Consider the following 11,129-nt stretch of genomic DNA (forward strand, 5'->3'; position numbering starts at 1 on the left):
CACAAAAAGGTTAGATTTGTATGGACACAGGGTCATCTTTACAAGAGCAATTATTTGCACAAGCAAATGCAATGACATGGTGGCTAATTGTACTGGAGGTAATAAACTAGGGCCCCCCCAGCACAATCACATTGTAAGAGACAGTCCCAGCCCCAAAAAGTTTACAATTGCATGGGAATAATACCTATATAGTCATTGCATAGGAAGTGGTAAATTGTGTCATTCCTGCTGACATTCCAGATGTACATTTGCTGCTGAATATTTTAATAACTTGATTTTCTGAAGACTAATGAAACATACAGGATTTTTGTTTTGCTTTGTTTCATTCTAACACACAACTCAGGACCACAGAAGATCCTCCCCACTAACAGAAAAAGGAGTGTTTTGATCCCAGTAGTATGCATCTATAATGCTGAAGTCTGCATCTTTAACACTCTCTGCTGCTCCTGGAGGCTGCTTTTAACTGCATGCTTTAGCTTAGAGACAGCCAACATCATCACTGAGCACACTGATTTCAGCAGCAACCAAGCACTGAGCAGTGGCAGAGCTTGCAGGAAGCCAAGGTAATCATTTTTATATTAAATATCTGGCAAAATTATGGGCATGTGCAGCTAGAAAGGACACAGGACAGGCTGAGGGGGAAACTGAACCTAAAGCTGACACTGGAAAATGAAGAAACAGATGTTTAAAATAAACATATTCTCTCTGCTGGAAGGGACTGAAACAAGAGGGGGTGATGCTGCAGCAGGGAGGAAGATACAGCTAGAAGAGGGATGGATCACAAATCTGCATGACAGAAAACATGCTCTAATGCTATCCTCTTCTTTTTTAGGCTAACTACAAAGTTTTGGAAAAAGCTTCCACTACTAAAGGCAACTGGAAAGCACTGGGTACCTGGATGGTGGTTTTCCTTTGTGACAGTTTGCTTTTGTCATACTGAAAAGGGCTGCTAAAGGAAAAATGCCCATATAATTTCCATCAGCGACAGTGTAATCAGTTCCATTTTTTTTTTAAAAAGCTTCCTTCGTTTTTATATTTGCATATCTAATTTTTATGCTGGCATGTACATTTCTGTTATCTTCCATCAACATGTTGGTATTTGTCTCTATAATAAAGGAATTATTTTTTCCTGTGAGCAATGTGAAGCCTGACTTGCATGTAAAAGATTTGGGGGGACTCCATCCCTTACTGAATCAGAGAGCTAATATGCTGCATGCTTTGTGCTAACAGTCCACTTGCAAACTGCATGTAGTGCATGCTGCATAGCATGTTTGTATCTCATATGCTAGTCACTGCACATTATAATATCAGCGCTGTAAATTCCCACAGAGGATTAATATGCCCAGTTATGTAGCTGAGGAGCAAAGGGGGCTGAATATAAATTGCTACTATCTCAAAACGCAACTAAATTTGGCCAGCTGAACATTGCTAAACAATCAGTCAGGCACTATTCAACTTCTAGGAACTACAGATGCCAGATCTGGTTTTGAAGGACTGTTCCAAGATTCAATCAGTGGTTGGATTTAGACTCTGATTCACACTACCCTTTCCAGATTTTTCCTTCAGATGTTTGGCTTTCAATGGGATTTAGGCTGCTAAATCATTTAAGTGTTTATGAAAATGCTGCATGCAGTGACAGACCATTAACCCACTCTGCAGCAGGCAGGCCTCTTCTTTTTAGTCAAAATGAACACCACAGTTTTATGGGAGATGAGATTTCAGTCTGTCCAGCTCTTCTTTTTTATCTACACTTTCAGGGTTCAATAGGAATGTAACTGAAGTCGGTGGAAAAATTCCCATTGATTCCAGCAGGAGTTAGAATAAACTATTACTTTTATTTGCTATATTTTTTTTGCTTTGTTCCCAGGGCACAGCCAACCACCGGATGCCCTGATTTGCTACCAGTCTGAAGCCACTGTCTGCAAAAATGAATGAGCCGAATCTCTGCTGTGACCTTCTCTTTTAACAGTGTACCCCTTACTCTGCTACTGCTGCTTTCCTTCACTGTGGCACCATCATCTCGCCTACTGACTGAAGAGCATGTCTTGCTCTTTTAGTGAAGGAAGCCATGTTTTCAGTATATCTCCTTTTACTGATAAACAGCTGGCAGTGTTGACAAATGACATCCAGGGAATAATATGGTAGATGGCATTTACTCTCCTTGGGACACTGGCAGCTATAGCGAACAATAGCGGATCAACCTTCAGACACTGATGTTTTGTAGTGCTGCCATTCCGTATATCCAGATGAAGCTCTCACAGCCACCCAAATCTTTCTGAATGTGAATGTTTCCAAGCATTTCCTGAATATTAAGAGCATCCTAATATCAGTCGACTCACCCACATCTAAGGCTCCATAGAGGATCTCTGGATTCGTGCGCACATGTAGGTATGACACAAGGAGTCTCCACCACCTGTACGCTCTAAAAGCATGTTCACAATTATAGCACCTGGGTTGCGCCATGCATCCCCATATGGGCATACTGTTTTGAAGAGACACACAGTGTTTTGCATCACTCCTTATTCAGGACTCTCTTTCAAAGGCTCAGTTTAGTATTATTAGTTGATTTAATATCCTGCATTTGAGCTATTTATATGTACAACTTCTATATTAGTCTTTATGGAAAAGTCCTTTGGGATATGTTAGAAAACTTTTCCAATAAGTTTTTTTTCCCCAATAAGTTTTTTGAACCATCCAACAGAATATAATAGAAAATATTATCCCTGTTATAGATCACAATTCTATAGGATGCTTTCAAATTTCCATAGACTTCCATAATGTATTCACTTCTATAGATTTATATAGAGTATTTTCTACTATATAGAATTTTTCAATAGACGAAGGTATTTTAGATGTACAGGTAGTATATACAAACATTTTGATGATATTATTGTTACATTCTGGTTCATAATTCCACCTTCATCATCTTCCCACTGAGCTCTCTGTAAATGTCAGAATTACCTGGCATACCTGGAGCCTATAGCACTAGATCAGCTGTGCTTGGATGAGAAGAGATTACAGTCTCCATCCCACAAATTGATCTATTTGGGATGGGTGGACCTTAATGTTCCTGAGAGTAACCAAGGCATCCAGCCCTGGTGATTATCTGGCAAGATTGCAGCTTCTTTAACAGATCACCATTAATTATTTTAATTCCAAATGTGGAATCAAAACTACTTAGGATCCAAGTCCAAGGACTCCTGCTTGGGGATGCTGAATGGATACAAAATCTACATACAAATCCCTCTGTAGGATCAAGACTTGATTTTATGTCTTTTGGAGCATGCTGTCTATACTTTTGTGGAGACATGCAATGCATTCTCTGTTTCTCTGACAAAGGGAACCTGGAAACTTATTTGAGGACAGCAGGCAAACTGCAGTTAGCAAATACTTTGCCTTTTAGAAAGAAAGCAGTGATGATCAGTGAAACAGAAAAGTCTTGAGATCCTATATGTAGTTCTGCAGACTTTAATTATTCTGTTTATTTTTAAATCCTGGGTTTAGTAACAATTCAATCATACTACAGGTATGAGAGCCACAGCAATGTCTGTGGTTAACAATAGTGTATAAAGGCTGCATAATCTAATAACTGAATGAGCAGGGCTTGTATTTAAAAAGATAAAGTTTTAAAAGAACAACTTTGGGAGTACTTCAGGACATTATTTATGGGCAACAGAGATTTCTGCCTCTATCTTGCAAATTTGAATAGACCTGCAGCTGGTAGTAAATGGAATTCATGGAGAAGCTAGGTTAAATTCACTAAGAAATGGGGTAATTTAAAAAAATACTTTTTACAAGATAGCATGGAATAAGGATAACTATTTTGCAGTATGGAAAGGAGAGAGTCAATTTGTCCACCCCTACAAGAAACTTGACATTTAGCTAATGAAGGCTAAAGATGCCTTTGTGATTATATATTTATTAATATCTTCTACTCATGGTAAAAGGTCAGTAGAAATGGAATCCTTTATATAGCAAAGGGTAATCTGTCTTCAACCAATCAAGTGGTCTAATTGACTGAATATTTACAAATATTTCAAAATTAAATTTGTGCTAAGTTACATGAAACAGATCCTTTATGATCCACTGTTTCTAAACCCATGTGTGTTTGTTAGAGAGAGACAGAGAGAGACAGAGAGTGAGTTTGGAAATTTCTTTCACTAAATATGCCATTGCAGTGGTTAGAAACATTACTTTATATGAGCATGTTGCTTTGATATTTCTCATTAAATATAGGAGTTGACGTGTCATTAGAAAGACGCACCAAATCATGGTAGCCAAGATCTCTTCATCATAGCTCAAATCATTACATATTATATTAAGTAGGCTAATAATTGTATACAGAAATAAGGGGAGGAGAACAATTTTTGCTCTTCCTATGGCTTTGTACTACTCTGCAGGAAAGATATGGGGGTCTGGAAACTCTGCTATTGACTATTCTCCTCCTAAATATAGTTTCATGCTTGATCTCAATTTGCCATATGATTTGATGTCTAAGTTGCAGATGTGTAGCGTTGTCAGGGCTATTCCCTCCACTAATAATCAACCATGTGGAGATACACTGGAACAGAAAGTCTACATTCCCGTCACAGTTTCATTGTGGAGGAATTGCAGATAGCTACCTTCTGGTACTGTGAGCAATGGAATGGATTTTATGCAGATTTATGCAGATATTCAGGATGTGTTGCTTCCGAGCATCAAGAGCAGCAAGGAATGAGAAAGCCAAAAGATTTTGGGGAACGCAAATCAGCAGCATCCAAAGTATTATTATTCTGCAAAATAAGAAATAAATAATAACTGAATGCAATTTTCTGTCATGGCCTACAGAAAATAACTAGCTTTCACACAGTCACTTGGGTGTATGCCTCTAATGAAAGAAAACAGAGACAGAATTGAAACAGTCCCCTTAGATTTGAGTCAGAATGTGCCAAATGCCTCATGATTTTTCAGGGCCCAACTCATTCTTTTTTTTAATCCTGGGGGATTGCAGGACTGTTTGTGGGAACTTGTAAACTTTGTCAAAGTACTTGGTATTCATGTAAGTACTACCAGAATTCCTAATGAAGTTATAGAAACCAAAGTGATTTTCCATGGGCATTGGGCTGCAGAGAGATCCTTATATCAGGCTGTTCCAGCACACTCCACCCCTCAGATCCACCTCATATGCCAGACCTATCCTCTCCTTCCTGCTTCTCAGAGTCCAAGAACTGAAGCCCTTCTCACAGGCAAGTCTCTTATAAGGAAACCAGGGGAAACCATGGCCTCATATCAAACTTCAGGGTATGAGGTCACAGGAGACAAAGCTGTAGATTCTCCATACATACCTTCCTCCTTCCCTGACATATCCAGTTCCCATGTGTGCTGCTGTATGGACAATTCCCAAAACAGTAGTGCAACTAAAGTGTGTATATGGGGACACAAACACACAAACTAGCAGCTACTACTGATTAACTAAGTAATCACGCCTTAAGTTGTGACCCAGCTACATGTTCAACCAATTAATGGCGTGATAAAAAAATAAGCTACAAAGTCATTCCACAAAAAAAAGGTGTAATGATTTTGTAACTTGTTCTAATCACACTATTAATTGAACATGTGGCCAGGTGCTCCCCTGTGGCTCAGATCGCCATTAACTGAGCAGCTTTGTCAACTGCAAGGCTTGCAGCAGGGAGAGCACTGCCCTTCTGTGAGCCTCCCCCGCTGTGGGGCTTGCAGTGGGGGCTCGCAGAAGGGGCAGCATCTTTGGCTGCAGGGCTTGCAGTGGGGGCAGCAGGCAGAACACTGCCCCTGCTGCAAGCTCCATCAAGCCCCGTCAGCTGTGGGGTTTGCAGCCACAAGAGCCAGTGTAGGGAAAGCTGGGGATCATGGTTCCTGCCCTCCCCCTCCTCTCACCCCCGCACCAGTAATAGGTAATGATGGGATCTAATGTGCAATCCCACCATCATGCTTCCTTCCATGAATGTGGGGCATGGCAGGAGGCACGAGGGTGTGGATTGTGCATTAGTTCCTATTGCGCCTTTACCTGCACATTAGCAGGGCCCTTAAAAGCACACAAATCTCATTTGACTTACGTCTTGCATAGTAGAATTTCAGTGATTCTTCTGCCAAATACTTCTACATGATTAGGATGAAAGCATTTGCCTGTGAAGAGAGAAGTCTTCAATGCTAAGGACTAGAGAAAATTTAATCTTTTATTAAACAGATTCAGTTCTGCATTAAAAATGCAGTAGGCCTGATACATACCTAAATACTGGAAAACAGGGCAATATATTGGGCCAAATCCTTGTTCCTTGCTAAGACTCAACTCCCACATATTTCAGAGAGGAATTAAACCTAAGCAAAGATTTCAGAGTTTGTCCCATTATATTTATTGCTGCATCATAGAAATGGGAATGGAAATATTAATGCTTCAGGATATTGCTTAGCTTCAGTAAAACACTTGCAGAAACTATAATGAAACTTTTGAAAGTTCTGCCAGATCACAAAGCCATTGATCCAACTGGTGACCACATCAGTAAGTCAATTATCAAGAATAAACAGATGCATGAGTATTGAGTGACTGCGTAGTGATGGAAGTAAAGGGCTATACTCTGGCTTTTGTTCTTACCCCAAAGTCAATGAATGAAAATCTATACAGAGGTTGTACCATCAGAAGATGTTTGACTCTTAATATGAAGGTAAAATTGGGTACAATTCCTTTGTACAATTCACCAATATATGAGTTTATCTAAAATGAGCACCTATTTAATTTCAGGTAGAATATGGTGCAGGATAACATTACCATTTTTAATATGACTGTAAGATAGTTTGGGAGTTGTAATAGAAACCAGAAGTACAAGTTGAATGCCATCTTTTTTTGTTTTGTTTTAGGCTTTCATGTTGACCTCTGATCTACACAAATTTAAAATCTGTTTTACATCAGAAGTTGTAGAGACATGAGAGTACATGGGAAAAGAATAGTTCTGGGAGTTTATAGAAAACCAGCTAAGTTTTCTTGAACTCCAGTGGGATTGATGACATAAGAGCAATAAACAGTAGGTGATAGGAAGGATTGAAGTATAAACAAAAGCACTTTGAAGTTTCAGTGTTTTATTGATTGTGCTCATATTTTCAAATCAAGGTCACTGTTTCTAAAAAAATATACATAAGTAGGTAACACATGCCAAGAGGGAAAGAGAAAGAAATGTAATTGCACGGAAGTTCTGCATGGTAAGCATTGTTCAAATATGTGGACTAAATTACCCACATTTTTCTTGTATTAAAAATAAGTGAATTATTTAAGAGTATCTAGTTAGATTAAACCTCTAAGGAAACAATTAGATCTGTCTGGAGAATCCACTGGCGCTGATGAGATTGCACATTTGCTGAGATCTGCCCATGCAGAATCCAATTGCAAGGCATAACTTCTAAAATAACTGATTTCAGGTCTAACTTTTCAGTCACTATGGTCTCCATTTTGCAAACAATTAAGCAATTGAGTACATCTGTCTTAACAAAATTGGCTTAAATATTCTAATTAATCCTTAAATAGGTGTTGTAATAAGAATTACAATCTTTTTTGCTTTAAATCATTTAGAAACTACAATCATGTATGTAACTGTCCATGGTTTAACATTGACTATTCTCTACTCTTCTACTGGCGCTGAGGCTTTTCAGTACAGGGACCTTTTATATGATATCTGCTGGGGTCAGAGCTCAAACAGCAAAGCATTCAATCTGTAAAAAGTGAGGGTTGCAACAGAACAGTAATGATAGTTGTAGATAACAATCTGAAAAGCTGTAAGTAGTGAAATATGGTTGTTTGCTGTTAGAAAATATTTATTTATGTTTTCCCAGGACATAATCCATTATATTGCCAACAAGGAAAAATAAATAACCAACAAAAAGACACATAATTAGGGTAGCAACACTCTTAAATTAAAAGAAATCAAGCTGGCTGAACTAAAATTAGATCATCTGAATAACGTATGTCCAGATCTACTATTTTCTTTCCGCTCAATTTAATAGCAGGTTACAATCCAATCCAGGAACCATTCATGCACATGTATACTTCTCCTTAGTAAAGCAGGTCCATTGATTGGGACAGCTCCAGGAAGCAAAATTAGAATTTTAATAAAAGTATCCTCTTAAAAAAATGCACAGCAACAAATTTGAACTAATTTCTAAGAGAGGGTGGGAGCATCTACTTGTGCACTTTACTGCGGAGTTGTAAAGCATCACCATCTACACTTATGGCACTATTAAGCCAGAGTAAACTAATTAACTCCATCATAGTATAGCACCGCCTGACACAAGTACTACCCTATGGTGGAGTTATTTAGAGCATCACAACGCACAAGAGTAGGGAAGGCTGGGGCACAATGGTGCTACAGTGCAGGAACTGGCTGCCAGCGATCCCTACACTGTAGCACACTCATGTCCAGCCCCCATGCCAGCAGGGGCTGCACCACCCCTGCTCATTGTGCTGCGGTCCCAGGCATGGGTATAAATGCTGCACCTGGGAGAAATAACTCTTGAGTGAACTGTGCCAGAGTTCATTCAGTCATGTTAATTGCATGTTCATATGTGCCCAGTGTTTCTACGATTGGTGGTCACTAAAATTAAATTTCTGTCAATTAGCAACAGTTACAAAAAAAATTATCACATGAAAACCTGAATGCACCTTTTGTTAAGAATTAATCATACTACTAGTTCTTTTGGTCTGTATAAAGCAGAGACAGCCTAAGTTTGTTTTTTTTTTAATACATGAAATGAGAGAGCACAGTTATCCATTATAAAAACACAAAACGCTACACAACAATCAGTATAGACAAGATCCTACAAGGAGCATATGTGCAGAGCTGTGCATAAAAGTACAAGGTGAAGAAAGTGACCAAGATACAGAGAAGAGAGGAATATGTAACTAAGGCTGCCTATACACATGATCGGTGGGTGGGGAGTGGGGGTTAATTAGAACAGTTCCCAGATAGCTGCTCTAATTAAAACGGCTCACCATCACATGTATTAAGCTCCTGTGCATTTCAAAATGACTGCGGGATGCTTTATCTAAAGCTCATTCGAAAAGGTTTAGATAAAGCAACCTCATGGCCATTTTGAAACTTCTGGGGGGCTTAATACACGTGACAATGAGGTGATGCTGGAGCATTCTAATTAGAAAGTGAAAGAGTATGTCTACAGGCCCCCTAAAATAGCAAGTATGTGGATAATCCCTGCTTAGTAACAGGAAAATTGCCAAAGAAAACTGGAAGAATTAAGGTTGACAAGGCCTAGGAAATAATCCTCAAGGGAATTAAAAGTAGGTTAAAACCAAAGAAATTCCATCCTGACATTTTGCTGAACCATGCTTCCAATCACTCCTCCTCTATGCCTCTCCAGCGAGTAGAGAATAATAATAAAGTGTCAACTCCAAAAATAATGATAAGTGCCCTTTAAAAGTCCCTATCCACTCTGCAATGTTCTGTGATAGGTCCACTTTCTGATAATCTCTGTACATTGATGTTGTTGTCTGCCTAGGTCTTAGTCCTATTTTCAGCTTCATGGGTGCAGCTATCACTGATGTAGATTCACAAAGCAGCCAGACTTTCAGGTTTAAGTAGCAGAGAGGTCCTTATGCTTTCCATGTACACAAGGTTGTATCTCTCCTATTATGACTAGATTTTATATTGTAGAAATACGGTCATTCTGCAAATATTTTCCAGGGAAAAATATCCTGTCTGTATTTGTACAGACCAAAATATCAGCCATGGCTAATTTACTATCCCTCCCCCACCCCCCCACCCCTACACACACACTTCTCCCACCGTAGCTCTTACATGGTACAAAGCACTTTCCAAAGGTAAGTGTCATTATCCCCATTTTACAGGTGGAAAAACTGGAGAGGTAGAATGACTGGCTCACCCAGCAGGCCATTGAAACAGAATCAAGAACAGACCCAAGTTTCCTGAACAGCGCTTCGGTGCTTAAACACTAGGCAACAGTGCCTTTCCTCTAAATGCTTTTCACATCATCTTTGGAGTTGGAGACAGTTTAACAAGATATCATTATGAAATTATAAAATATTTGAACGATTAAGGGACATTATGGGGCTTCAAGTCTAAAATAAGTTCTTGCCATTTGTGCTATGTTAAATAGCTTAGTAGATCAATGGTTACTCTAATGATTTATTAATGAAATATTGCCAATGAGAACTCAGGCTGAAAGTTAAGTGGAATCAAAGTTTATTATAAAATAATAAAGTGAATGTGTATTTTAAAAATTTGTAGAACATTTTTTTATATTTATACTCATTCTTTAAATCAGGACAGTATAGGTTTCATTTTATATTCATTATACAGGAATTCATTTTTTAAGTATTGGGAGTACTACTAATTGAGAATACTGGTGATAAAATTAGCCATGGTAGTAGAGATTTTTGTTTTGTTGCTATGCCATAAAAATAGCTCAGTTTAACAGATAAACAAATAATTCAGCCTACCCTGTGCAATTGCTTAGCCAAACTAAATAGATAAATAACATTTCATTCAAGTACAAGAAAATTAGATTATTCTCATCTTTTAATACAAGATTTTATGAAAGAGCAAAAGTATGTTGGTTGAAAAATAAACCCAAACAAAATAGTGCAGAAAGCATTCATCCAAGTTCATGAAATAATGGTCACAATTTTGGAAAGCTGTATTCATTGAAATTCTCTTTAAACTTTGGATTATAATTATAACTCATTTAAACTTGATTTTGTCTTAGGGGTACATTGGAGGGTGATGTAACACATAACACTCCTGGATAGGACTGCAATTCTGCCTGCATATAAATAACACTACAGTTCTCAAGATGGAGCAGAACTCCCCACCCTTACATATATTAAAAGGTGTTTTGTTAAGTAGAACATAGACTGAACTACAATTGATTTGGGTGCATTTTCATGGTTCAGATCTTTTTTTTTAAATAACTTTTTGAAAAGTGAAGTTCATGAACATTCTAGTTCCATACAGTCATGGATAAAATATTTATGATTATGCTTTGGATTTGCCTAGCCTTTTATCTGAGATGTGAATAGTTTCATAAAGGTGACCAAGCATTATTTTTCCCCATTTTCACGTCAAGAACCTGAGGGTTTTGGCATCCATCAAAAG

The 11,129-nt window shown here is 38.3% G+C and overlaps 1 long non-coding RNA gene across 1 annotated transcript; it reads left to right on the forward strand.

Moving 5' to 3' along the window:
- The first annotated feature begins 423 nt into the window (after positions 1–423).
- Positions 424–9,689, forward strand: LOC109284175 (uncharacterized). Its single transcript, XR_002091527.2, has 3 exons — positions 424–563; positions 833–989; positions 1,868–9,689. It is a non-coding gene; the product is annotated as an uncharacterized LOC109284175 (long non-coding RNA).
- The last annotated feature ends 1,440 nt before the right edge of the window (positions 9,690–11,129 follow it).

This window comes from Alligator mississippiensis, chromosome 7, assembly GCF_030867095.1.
Source record: "Alligator mississippiensis isolate rAllMis1 chromosome 7, rAllMis1, whole genome shotgun sequence".
Taxonomy (NCBI): domain Eukaryota; kingdom Metazoa; phylum Chordata; order Crocodylia; family Alligatoridae; genus Alligator; species Alligator mississippiensis.